The sequence below is a fragment of the Ciconia boyciana genome, chromosome 5, assembly GCF_034638445.1.
Source record: "Ciconia boyciana chromosome 5, ASM3463844v1, whole genome shotgun sequence".
NCBI lineage: Eukaryota > Metazoa > Chordata > Aves > Ciconiiformes > Ciconiidae > Ciconia > Ciconia boyciana.
The window spans coordinates 50,149,363-50,162,692 of record NC_132938.1 but is presented as its reverse complement, the minus strand read 5'-3'; the positions used below and the strand labels follow the sequence as shown (position 1 = coordinate 50,162,692).

General features: G+C 37.9%; 1 protein-coding gene across 12 annotated transcripts in view; it reads right to left on the bottom strand.

Annotated features, from left to right (window-relative positions):
- The window catches only part of FBXW7 (F-box and WD repeat domain containing 7), a 196,065-nt gene that overhangs the window by 130,862 nt on the left and 51,873 nt on the right, over positions 1–13,330 (bottom strand). The window lies entirely within an intron of this gene.

Sequence of the window (13,330 nt, the reverse complement as noted above, 5' to 3'; positions counted from 1 at the left end):
TAACAGAGGGATGAGGACTCTAACCAGTCGTTAGGATATCAGCTAGGAGGCAAAGCTGTATTTTAGTCCTGCTCTTTCTGCATAGTTGTCGAATTTTTGAGAGAGACCTGGAAATAAAGCAGGGAGCAGATTCTGGTACTTGGGCATTTCTTCCCCAAACTCAAGGCAAAGTACACCAAGTCTGCAAAATCACATTCCTTCTTGTTTGCTTTCCCCCCTTGATCACACAGTGGCCTACACACCACAACAGGGCTGGAAGATGCCCCCACCCGAACAATTTCTCAGCACTCTTCTAGAAAAGGGAGGGATATGTGTTTACACCCTTGCAGGATGAGGAAGCAACTGAACGAGGCCTCCAGTGCTCTAGCCATTACCCTTTCTTGCAAAGGGTAGGCACTACCACTAACACCATTCTGGAAAAACCAAGTCCTCTTCATTTAGGCTCCCATCATTAGGGAATAGCTCTGTGCTCTGGATCGTGAGCCAGCAGAGATATCTAATGCACAGCCACTTCCAACAGCCTCAGTCTGCAATACTAGAAACATTCTTTTACAGTAGTAGCTTTATGTTTCTCATATAAGGAGAAAATAATCCCTACCCCTCTGCACACATTACTTTCTTATGTAGGATCAGACATTTGGTAAGTATACGTACAGCAAACACAGCACAACTGAGACAGTCATCCTCCTTCTCATTAGGTCCTCCTCAGAGCCACTGCAGGTTGGGGAGAAGGGAAAGGAAGGGAGGAGGAGGGAAAAAAACCAAGACAAAGTGGCAGGCAGGTCCAGGAGCTACTGTAGATCCCTTAAAGATGCCCAGAGAATGGGGCAATGAAATCTGCTGACTTCTAGATGCTGAATGGCAGTATCACAAGTAAGAAAAAAGCCTTAAAAAAAATACTTTGAAAACAGTATTGCACGCACACATAAAGAGTGCATGTGTAAAAGAGAAGGTTATAACCTTTCATTAACTCAGATTCATCTGAATAGTTTTTAATATAGTGAACTCTTACTGACTGACCCTGAAGTCTAAGATCTTTCTATGATTTACCTCAAAGCAATTTTTTATTGTCAGTATTAAGTTGCTGATAAAAATGAGGGATTTAAAACATAAGTGCTGACACAACCCTAACTACAGAGCTCTGCACAGCACAGTGGCATAGCTATAATTAAAAAAGACAGCCTACATCAAGTAAAAAGCTTCAATGCAAACCTTTTTAGTGGATCAATACAATATCATCAGTGACATCTCAATAGAGAGGATAAAGGAAAAAAGAGGCTTCTTATGGAATTAAGAAAAATCATATGTATTAATAAAAAAATTTATACCTTTTGAAGTCCGTGGAGAATAAGTTGTTAAATTTACAATTTAATTCTAATATTATCCACAAAGCATAACATACCAATATCCAAGGTGTTTGTTTCTCTTTTTCTCTTGTACTACGGTATAACTGCAAAGATAGTTAACGCAACAGATAAAATGCTGCTAAAACTGGAATAAAAACTGTGCTGGGGAAACAACTGATTGAAAGCTTCAGAACAGAAGCTTTAAAAAACGTACAAGAAAAAAAGTCTTTGCAATCACTTTACCAAAACAGCGAGCAGAGTATAGCATTCGGCTTAAGAGGATGTAAGATATTTTTAAGCCACTAAAATGTTGCAAGAATGACCAGAACAGTTCATACTGCATCAGCTTTATTCTTGATGTGTCCCTGAATACCATCTACTAAGGTGGAAAGTCAACAAGCTCTAAGTCACGGCACAAAATCCCAAAGAATAAAGTCTGGTACTTAGCAAAATGAAAATTCATTCACAGGAAAAGCAGGAACATTAAGCTGCCAGTAGGTAAGAAGTTTCTTGGAGGGCCTTTCAAACCAGCCAAGCCAAGCACGCATGTTCATTTTTGCTCCAGTGATATTACTGCTCAAGAATCTGAAGATCTCTATTGCTATGATGACATTTCACTCTCCATGGCTCATTGCTGTCTTGTGTAATTTAATGAGTAAAAATCGACCTTTTTGGGGGGGAGAATTGGGGGAAGAGTTATTAAGATTGTATATGAAAAGTTGGTTTGATTAAAATTGACAATATTTAATTTGAACCCCAGAATCTCGTAGTCTTTAATACTATTAACAGGATTGTCTGTGTTGTAGCACTTGTAATACCATTTGTAAGAGAGTGATTGTACTCAAATCAAGACTTGTGATGTCAGCCTGTTGGGATGAAGAAAAACTCTACCATTCTGGTAAACCATCTCAATTAGTCCCAATTAGGACTTTTGGGAAATCTCATTTATTTCTGAAATTGATCTTTTTTTTCCTAAATTCAGCTTTGAGCAAGAAGACATTGCAATGGTTTTACTGTCTTACATTGCTGCTGTTCTCATAATGACAATATTGATGGCAGTAACAGCATTTTACCACAAAATGTTACTATTTACTGGGCTGTCATCACTTTTCCTGTTTTGCCAACAGCAGGAAATAAATTATGTGCTGCTGTTTTAAAAAAAGTAAGAGAGAGAAACCACGTTAGCTTGACAAAGACCAAGGAAAATCAAAATACTAATATAAAAAGGAATCTTTAAAGAGTTAATAGGTGACAATGCGACGAATGCTGGATTAGGGCTCTGTGGCACAGAACAGTTTGCATGAAGAGAACGAGCAGTACGATTTAGCTCTGAATATAGTCACAGCTGAACCTCAAACTCGGGGTTACAGCATGGGTGCAATCCTGTGCTGCACTATGCAGATGGTCTGACTAGATAATCATAATGGTTCCTCTGACCTTAAAAACCTATTTGTCATTTCTCCCCCTGCTCCGTTCCTCAGCATAGTCTCTCGTCTCCCACACACAGAAGGCTTCCTCCCTCTCAGTTCTGCACCCTCGCCACCTCACTCAAGCACCACACCAAGGAAGGTTCTCTGCCTCCCGATTATTCAGAATAAAAGGTCTGTTGCTATTTAGAGTTAAACTTATTCCTTAGGATATTCACAGTCCATTTTACCCTCTCTGCCCTTCTGATTACAGCAAGGCATCTTTTCTGAATGCATAACATCATGCCCCTCCAGTCCCTCCCCCATAAGTCTGTAAGACTTTCACTGTTAAGCTGCTGGGAGACAGGACAGCCCCCCTATGCTGAGAAGGACCAGTTTAAAACAAACAAAAAACCACCCCATAAATCAACATTCATTCATTCATAAAAATCATAGGCCACCATACTTGGGAATTCATCAAAGTCTTCTCTCTTCTATTATCTTACAATTACGCTAACCTCTTAACCCAGAAAGTGGATGTAAGATGGCACAACTGAAGAAGTTCCAAAAAATACATATCTGCTTGCTCAGCTGAAATACTTCATGCCATAGTTACATGCCATGTTACTTGGTTTTGTTGTGCCATACAAAAAATATGGGAAGTAGGTATCTCCACGGGAAACAGAAGTTAGGAACTTTTAGCCTTCAGCATCTGTACGACATAACATTTAAACATGAAAATCCATTTACAAGAAGAATTAATCTTAAATTTACTAAAGGTCTTGACCTAAAAAGGCATAATTGTGCTTTTTTTATTGGATATATCTAGATTTATATTTTCTCTTCATTCTACCAAAAGAAGGCTTTGATTTTTCTTTTTCTTCTTTTTTTTTTTTTTAAAAACATTATTCTTAGCAGAGCTAAATTTAGCCATGTGGGAGTTACCAGGTTCCTTTTAGGCACATTAGGACTGCTATCTAAAACGCAGAATTATGATCACAAATTTTATTTCTGAGAAAATGAAGCCTGACATTCAGATCCCATGATAAGCTTCTAATGACACCAATTTGAAGGGCAGCTGGAACAAACAAGAAAACACAAATCCCAACTATAACTCTGGTGTGTGTATATAAATACACACACATACACACTGCATGTTATCTGCAAAAGCAAAACCAAAACTGTGATTCAGCAGCTGTGCAAGATTCACACACACACAGAACAGTCGCTTATAGCAAGGTTTTCCACCCTCCAATAAAATCCCTGCCTGTTTCTAGTTCCTAATAACTTACTGCTTCTCCCCTTAGTATCCCATCTTTAGCTTCCTCAAGTCTTCCTCCAATTTTGTGCAGGACTCTTCTTTTTTTCCTTAAATATTTCTTCTTCTCTACTACTGTTACTTTTCCAGTTTGAGATGAGGGCTAAACATATAAGAATACAGTCATCTACATTCTTATAAAATAAGCATGTCTGACAAATTCTGAGGTGCAAGATACACCATGCATCCCTTTTCACAGTCACATTATTTTATTCTGGACTTAATTCAAGTTAGGTTTAGATGAGGCCCTAAAATGATCTGCAATTGCCAGTAAACTAGTATTTGTTCCTAATGAAATCACCAGGAAGGTGGGGAAGCTATTAATCAATCTGGTCAATTCCTCATTAAGTAATCAGGTACAGAAGCCCTCAACTGATCTGGAAGGTCAGGGAGAGTGAGAAAAGCAGTTTAGAAGATCATTATCTTTTGTCTTTAGCTACACAGGCATTCACAAATAGCAAAGCGCTCGCTGCAGACTATTGGAGAGAATTTCACTCCACAGTTCTGCGTTAGAAACAGACTTTGCTCATTGCCAATATCCCAACCCTATTATATGAGTTAAGATCACTAGAAATAACTTACTCTTGACCTAGCTATGTTGCTCCCACAGTCATGCAAAATTTCACTCATTTTCTAGCCTTGCCCCTTCTCACCCCAATCCAAAACATCCCCAAGTATGGTGCAGACAGCGAGCATCCCAGGTAACAGCCTGAACCCTGAACCGCTCCCCTGCTCAGCCACTCTTTCCCTGAAACCATCTGCTCCTCGGAGCAAGCGCTGCCCAAGTGAAAGCCGAGACCCTGCTTGCCCTGCCACAGACTAGCCGGGGAGGCTGAGCTGCTTCTACTTTCAGTGGAGACTGACGATGCCATTGTAACATATGTTTTCTACTGATGATGCCATTACAACATACGTTTTCCATGTCCAGCTCTTCATCAAGTACTACCGATATCACTGTAACGCTGTCAGAAGGGAATGAAGGTCTATGCTCCATTTCCAGAATATAAAGAAAATATCAGAACTTCTCAAACAAAGGACTGAAATATTTCAGAAGTGTTACACAGTGATTTTTTCTCTTAATTTTTGCAAAGAGATCAGTAAACAGAAGTATGGGGTTTCTCCTATTGGTAACAAGCATTTGCAATCTGGTAACACCTCCAGTTCCCCTAGAAGCTAGTATGGTTATGCAAAACAACACATGCACACAAAAACCTAGTACTATCACATTTCAGCAAAATCAAATTAAACTAGACTGGTTAAAAATTAAAGTCCTTCCAGGAAACATCATTTTGTCAGTATTTCTCAGGGAAACGCCTCTAAGAGTTCTGTTAAAGCAGGTAAAAAGTATATTAGCAGCACCAATTTTAATAAAATTGATATAATTCTCTCACATGCCTTTTTTTTTTAAATAAAGGAATTTAATTTGTTGAAAGATTCCTTTCACTGACACTTTGGGAGACACTTTAAACACGCAACATTTAGTCTACAAATTCATCCCACTAAATGGTGTGCACAATTAAATCAATTTTGGCAAATCTTGAGGCCTAATTACCAAGGTTGATTCTCAACGGTGAACATACCATTTAAGATAAAGGCAGTTTCTTTGCGAGTTTAATATAGGTTTTTACTATAATGTTCAGCGTAATGTTTCTTGGGCTCAAAGTTTCATTCTCGTGACCATTTATTTGGAAAACAAGTCCTTTTCAGGGCTATTGTAGCAACTACCACTATAAATACCTTCTGGATGAATAATACGATGGAAACTCTTGTTTTAAATCTGGCAAAGTGCTGGCTTTTGTTAGTTGGAGCACCAGTGAGGTGCCAGGACCTAGAGTAAGACACTGTACATAAGGAGTAGCTGCCCCATCTGCCCTGCACGCGACTGAGCGGTGGGAGTTTGGAGCCAACACCGGGATGCAGCACGGGCAGGGCAGTGGGGCAGGGGCACCTCAGACTGCGTTACCCAAGGGTCACCAACACGCACTGGAGGCACTTTGACAAGTCTCCAGCTGAACTTTCAGACTGCTAAATCCCATTTCAATGATTCTGATACTACTATTCAATTAGTTCCATTACTCCTTCTGCTCCATTAGCACAACAGTACTCCCGCAGCACATATTATCAGTATTTACTACCATTTTCAGTAGCATATCGCTCTCAACAGAAAGGCCCTTTTCTCTTCCCTGCCCTAGCTACAGTTTCATGGAGTTGTATGTTTTGCAGTGCAGTTTTGCACACAAAACACTACTATTTTACAAAAAGAGCCTACTTTCCATTTTCTCTGAAAAATGCAATTCTTTCCAACTATTTTCCTCAGTGATTTACAAAGATTTTCGTCTTGAACTTCAGAACATAATTCATTAGCTCTTTATCATTGTGTTTAGAATCACAAAATACAGCAGATCACATCAACTTTCTCGCAAATACTTTTATAACGTACAACATCATGGTGGCAAAATTCCCGTGTAGTATAAACTAATCTTGAGAAAGATGTATAAAAATAAAAACAAAGTAAAAGCAAACTATTTAAGCTTATTTTTCTCATCAAGTTAACTCCTTTAAATGGAAGTGATTTTTAATTATTCTCTCTCTTAAGCCAATAGTTGCATTTCCTATTGCCTGGTAAGGTAATTTAAAGTAAATAGTTGAAACACTGTGAGATTGTTGCCTCCCCACATACATTTTTGAAGTCAAATCACTAAACTCAATAATCACTAAGTAAATTCTGCAACCCGAGCTCAGTGAAGTGCTACCCTCTACCACCATCACCACCTTTGAAGGCTACTCCTCTTCAGGTTCAAAAAACATGCTTGGGCTCATTCTGCATCCCCAACACAATGACCAGTTCTTTCAGACTGAAAAAGCATATTGTATGCTGGAGAAATGGGAATCTGGGTTTCTTTTCACATGTATAAATTGGTGAGAGAGAAACCTAGTTTTGCAGAGGGACTCATGCTCATTTCACAATGTAAAACAAACAAACAAACAAAACCAAACGAAAAACCCAACCCAAAAACAACAAACCCAAACCAAACATCTAAGAAGACTGAATGTCAAGCAATACACTACATGAACAAACATGGAAATAGTAGTATATTCTCATAAGGAAAATGGGGCAACAAATTATATGAGTGAGAATCAGTTTTCTTTTAGTTACCTTCTCTGAGATATAAATTAAAAACAAAATTAAAAACTACTTGTTTAAATCAAATATTTCTTGCTCACTGATTTTTATCGAGTGAGAACTGGCTGAAAGATCTCAACTTTTTAGTTTAGTTTAATCATTAGTAGGTTCAACAATTTCAAATCCAGCCACCTTGATTTACTTCAGGCCACTTAAATCACTGTATATATGATCACTTGATAAATTGTTACGTATTTGATCTTAGCTATTAGTTGTTTAATCGCCTATTGTACACAGCATACTGATGTCCTCAGGCCAAAGTGAGTGTCATCCTCTAAACTTCAGCATACTGAAGTTATCTTTTGACTGTTTCTTACTTCAAGGTCCATGTGAGACTCTTCTACTTCCTGATGCAATTTTTTCCCCATCAGTTTTCACTCCAAAATACACAAAACAACAACTGAAAGCCATTTTTAATAACTCAATGGGGTTTTTTGTTTTTAAGTTTTCATTCTTAGATGATATGGCACATAACAGTGAACAAGCACTCAAATGGGCATGTTTATTCTTGCACAATAATGGATAAAAACTAAGACTTCTTTTGAAAGTGAAAAGAATTAGGTCCAAACTATTACTAACCACTGTAACATATTCTGTGCTGATACTACTCAGCTAACCTGGAGATGAATGGTGCACTACTTATCTTAAACTCTTAGAGCTTTTATCAACACATTTCAATTTTATGAGCCTAAGACAGCTTGGTCCAAAAGGTAGACCCAATTAAGCTCCCCAATTTCATTCACTGGATCACAGCTCCTAATGACTTTTTCTACAGTAAAATCCATATTCTGATATGGAACGGGTTTTGTTTAGTTCGGTTTGGTTTGTTTTCTAATTAGAGCCAGATTTCTGCTTCCACAGCATAATATATTAACAGAAAAATACACCATTTAATAGCAATCCACAAAGAATTGTTGTATACTCTCCTCTAGGCACAGATTTGGACTACGTTTAGCATGGACCAAATTATCAGGAAATGCATAAAGCACACGCGTTAATGTGTTTTAAGTAGCTATCAGGAAAGGGGATAAGTTGACACACATAAAGTTGACTAAGACAATTTCCAATTCTAGACAGAAAGGATTTTTACAAAGAATTGGGAACCTGAAGAGTCAGTATTTAAAAAATTAAATGAATTTCCAGTGTTACTGGAGAACACAGCTAGAGAAGTTTTTATTCTGACAAATGAGATGTTACATCTCTGAGCATCCAGCAGTTTCAGAGCAACTCGGGGCTGCAATCAAAACATCCATTAGAGTGCTCCACGTTTCAGAACAAGCAAGCAAGTGGTTGTCAGTGCAGCCAGTAAATCACCTGATCCTATTACAAAATCAATTACTGCAGCACATTTCTATTGCTACACAACCTGATAATGGCAAAATGATATTGGATAGCTACTGCAAGGTCAAGAAAACTGCTAAGAACATCTGAAATTTGTCTTTTTATCATGTAAGTCCAAATTATACAGCATCCTTTTAATGGTACAGTTAAAATTTAAAATATAGTTACCTTCTTCGGCTGATTGAGACATTCAATGGATAGTCTCTGCAACTGCTCTGATGTATGACTGCAAGATAGAAGATTAGAGCAGCAGGTTGAACAGCCCAGCCTCTTCATTAAAGAAGAAATAATGCTGCAGCCACAGCCACACATTGACTTGCTCATCAGACGAGTTTATTCTTAAAGAAATTAGGACCGGTACTGTCCCATAAACACTCAAAACTGGCCAGTTGCCTCATTCTGCAGCCCCCTGGCTGAAATTAAGACTGCTGAACAGAAAGGAAAAAAGAAGTGTTTCTCAAAAAAAATGTCAGCCAGTCTCCTCAGCAAGTAATATCTTGCATTTAAAAAATGTGTACATTTCTCCCTCTACTCCTCTTTGCAAAGTAAGCTGCTTTGAAGAGACGGACAGCTGTCTAACAGAGGAGTAAATTCAGGGATGGCAATCTCTCCAAACTGCTTGCTGACTATTCCTTCTGTGGCTCTTGTCACTTCAAGTCTGTTTTACCCTCCCCAGCAGTGCAGCCTATCCAGCCTGGGCCCCGGCCAGAGGAGGCTACGCCAGCAGCCAACAGCTGAGAGCCCCACCCCACGCAGCCCCACGCGCTCACCCACAGCATCCTTCACGCCAGCGAGGACCTCCACTCCTCACAGCCACAGCACAGAGCAGGTTATAGCACATGTTCAGAGCTGCCAACCTTTTGTAACGCCTCTGCTTGAAAAGGACCTTCCAATTACACAGGAGAATGACAAGACCTGTCTGACTGCTACACTCTGAGACTGACTACTTGCAGCGTCTGGGAGGAAAAAAAAAAAAACAACCACCAAAAAGTCTTCTTGAAAAGTCAGAATGCATGAGAAAAATGCTACCCAGGTCTATCAAATCCTGAAATAAGAATGGCTGCTACAAAGCTACGTGAGTGAGAACACCACTAGGAAAAGCCAACAGAAATTTAAGCCCGGGAAGAAACAAGCATGAGAGAATTTATAGTAGAATGTCCAAAGGTACCACAATCAACTCTCAAAGCAAGTTAGAGGCAGATCGTATAAGCAGCTTTAATAAAGTCTTCGAGGAGCCCTTTGCTCTGAGAAAAACAAAAGAGGCACAACTAATTCAAATGAGGAGTCAGACATAAACAGGTCTTCTAACCTTTAAAAAGAAGTATACTCTGCTCAAAATGTAATATTGAATACCTCTCTAATTTAACACACGCAAGTAACTTACTGCTGGAAATGTTTTCTCATTTGCAAGAGATACTAATGCAATAACTATATACTTCTTTTTCCTTTCCATAGAAAAAAAAATGCAAGTAATATTGTAAAAAGCTCATTTTAATTGGTTTAAGATGGTATGCAATGCTATTTCTGAAAGTAGAAGGTCTCACATTAACACAACTGCTTAACCTGATTACGGGATAATCTGACTTGAAATAATTGTCATTTACATTCATAGAGCTATCAGTGCTTGTTCAATAGCATCCTCTTTAGCAAAAGGTTAAGAAAAATGCAAGTGATGTGAAAGCAGCTGAAATGAATATAGTCGCAAAAAAAACTTCTCATTTTCACACTGCATTGAAAGCTTAATTTCTCTCCTGCTTTCTCTCCCCTCCCCTCTACTCTTTCTCTTTCCCCCTCCCTTTCCTTGGTTTAAAGCTGAACTGAGCCTCTCCCTTCACCTTGCTCTGCCCTTTTGATATTCATGTTTCTATTAAATCAGCTTCCAGTACTATCTATACACAAGCATGCACAACAAATTGAACGATAAAAAAACCTTTGGTAGATAAAGACTACAGATGCAAACAAGCAAAATAATGCAGTAACCTTTTACTCGCCTGCTGGAGGTACTGTCTGCTGCATAGAATTTTAAATCCTCATCTGCAGATGCAATTGAGCTGGTATTGCCAAGGACTTTGCTCTTCCTGTGCTGATTCTACACGGCTATTCATCGAAAGAGCACATTATATAGAAAATTTAAAGTAATATCAGGTGAAATTACTTAAATGGCTTGAAAAGAACCAACTTCCAAAAAAAAGCAGCTATAGCTCTGACCAGCCACATTTCCCAGATATGTCAGACACATTAGTGAAGAAAGTCTTATTGCTGATGCATGCTTGCCAGCAATGTGCAGGATGTGGAAGCAGAGAGAGCTAATGAAAAAAATTAATACACAGATTTAAAGCGCAAGGATCATGCTCTAATGCTCAACATTTCACATGTCCTGCATACCACAAAAAATCTCTTTTCACAACCATCTATTGTTTATAAAGCTAAGAAAACGTTGTTAAAAGCAACCCCCACATCCCCCTACTTCAAATCCTCGTCTCTCAGTAGACTGCAGATCAGTTCTAATACAAATATTCTTACTGTACCTCTATTTCTGATAAATAGAAACACTAGCTTTTTCCTTTGGCAGCACGTAGTTAAGGATTACACAGATATGTTTCTTAACAAGAAACAGACTAAAGGAAAGCATCAATATTTGCGCTAACGGTTTTGAGTCTAACAGGGTTAGGAAGTACAAGGGTACTTCACTAGAATTTGTATTATTCTTGGTAGAAATGAAGCGCCACCAGTGAAGCCTGCTATTCATTATTTATGATTTTTTCCCCTCCTCATGTCAGTTTCCTTAATGCACTATTGATCCCAGGGCGCATGCAGATAGAGCCAGTGACTGACAAGCCACAGTTTCATAGCATAAGTATCTGCAACATAAATTAATATTTTTAAGAATATCAAAGTAATATCACTATGAGATTTTTTTTTTTTGCCTATCTATGGACAGTAGAATTGAAGTCCCACTCATAGTGACATAGTTAATAGTAATGAACAAACTTTTTCCTTTCACCAAAAGCATCCTATAGTGTCATTTAAAACATGAAGACAGACTTACTTAATTTTTACATTGGTGTTACTGCTATATTTTGTTTCTTCTACTTTCTAGTGTCTTATCAGCAAAACTTTCATCAATACATCTTTTTTGTTACTTCCCTGTTTCTAACTAAAATATTAAATGCATGTTCTCCATAATATTCATTGACAGGACAGAATCATGAAGATATCATCCTCAGAACTGTGGTTACCTTTCAGAATACCAGCTATTTTTATCATTACATTAACTCTTATGTGTTCCACAAACTTAGCCAAATCCAAACTTATAAACACAGCAGGATTGTTTATCGTTTTAAAGAAACATTTCTCATACTAACAAAGCTTTCTTGCAATATTCTCCATTACAAGACACAGACCTTTTCTATGTAAAAAAAAATGCAAAGGAGAGATGATTTCATGCTAAGCTAAGGCCATACTCTCCTGTATGCAAAATCTCAATGGGCAAACAGCCAGACACACTCTTAGTTAAAGAGCCTGGATGAAATATCACTTGGACACGGAGAGTGGAAAAGACTGTAGACTATGCAAAGTGTAAGTACCAATTAAAAAAAAAAAATTATGTGCAGAGTATATATTTCACTTAATTGTTCGCAAGGATATACATATAGAAAAAATATATAAATTATGAAACACAGTTACTGAACAAATAATCAAATATATACAACTTTGAACTGGGGGAAAGCCTTCCTACAAAAAGATATTCTTGCCAAATCAGTGTAGCACATGATTAGTAATACATGATTACGGCAAAATCACTATACTGTATACAATTCATTGTGAAGTTTAAATGTCTAAACATATTGCTAAGATCTAAACATCCAACATGCTTGATACACAGTAAGATACTCAAACTGAAAAAAGCCAACAAGTTTGTTACATATTTAGAAAACAGCAAGAGAATGCAAGAGAAGCTACAACTCTAAAGGGCTCAGAAGGACGGAAGATACATTCCGCAACAGATGAACAAGTTTTAAGGCAACTCTCTGAAAGATAGTTGGAAACAGAGACCCTTGGGGCTGGCCACACGGCCTGGCCAGCTCCCCTGTTCTGTCTGCTGCCAGTCCCACTGTCTCAGAAAGTAAACCCAACATGCAGGGCAACCACCTACATTCTACTTTTCAACAGCTGGTCAAGAAGAGGGCTGGTTGGTGTACTTCCTTGCAAATGAATCGATCTTCTCAAAGTTAATTCTCAAATTGTTGCTTATTAAAAAAAAATACAAACCTGTTTTCAATACATACCTAACTTTTAATACAGTCAGAATATACATTTGTTTGTGCAAGGCAAGAATTAATACAAGATATGTAGGCTTTTAAAAATAATTTTTCAAGTGAAGATGACAGCAATCTAAAAGAAATTCTATAAATCTCATTAAAATAATAAAAGAACTTGTAGTGCCATGAACTGAACCTAAGCTATGTATTTCTTTCATAATCCAAAATGCTGCTTTATTGGTACATACAAAGGACTAAGAGTCCTTTCATATACCAGTACAATAGGTAAATAGGTAAAAGATAGCTTCTAATGGAAGGTTTGCTACTGGTAATAAAAACCTTAAAAAACCCTCCATTGGGAGAAGCAGCAAATTGCTTCAAAAATTACATCATCTGCAGCACACTGAAGAAATCAGAGAAGGTTCCAACTTTAAGATGTGAAAATGTTCTTTGGATTCTCATGTCAAAGATAA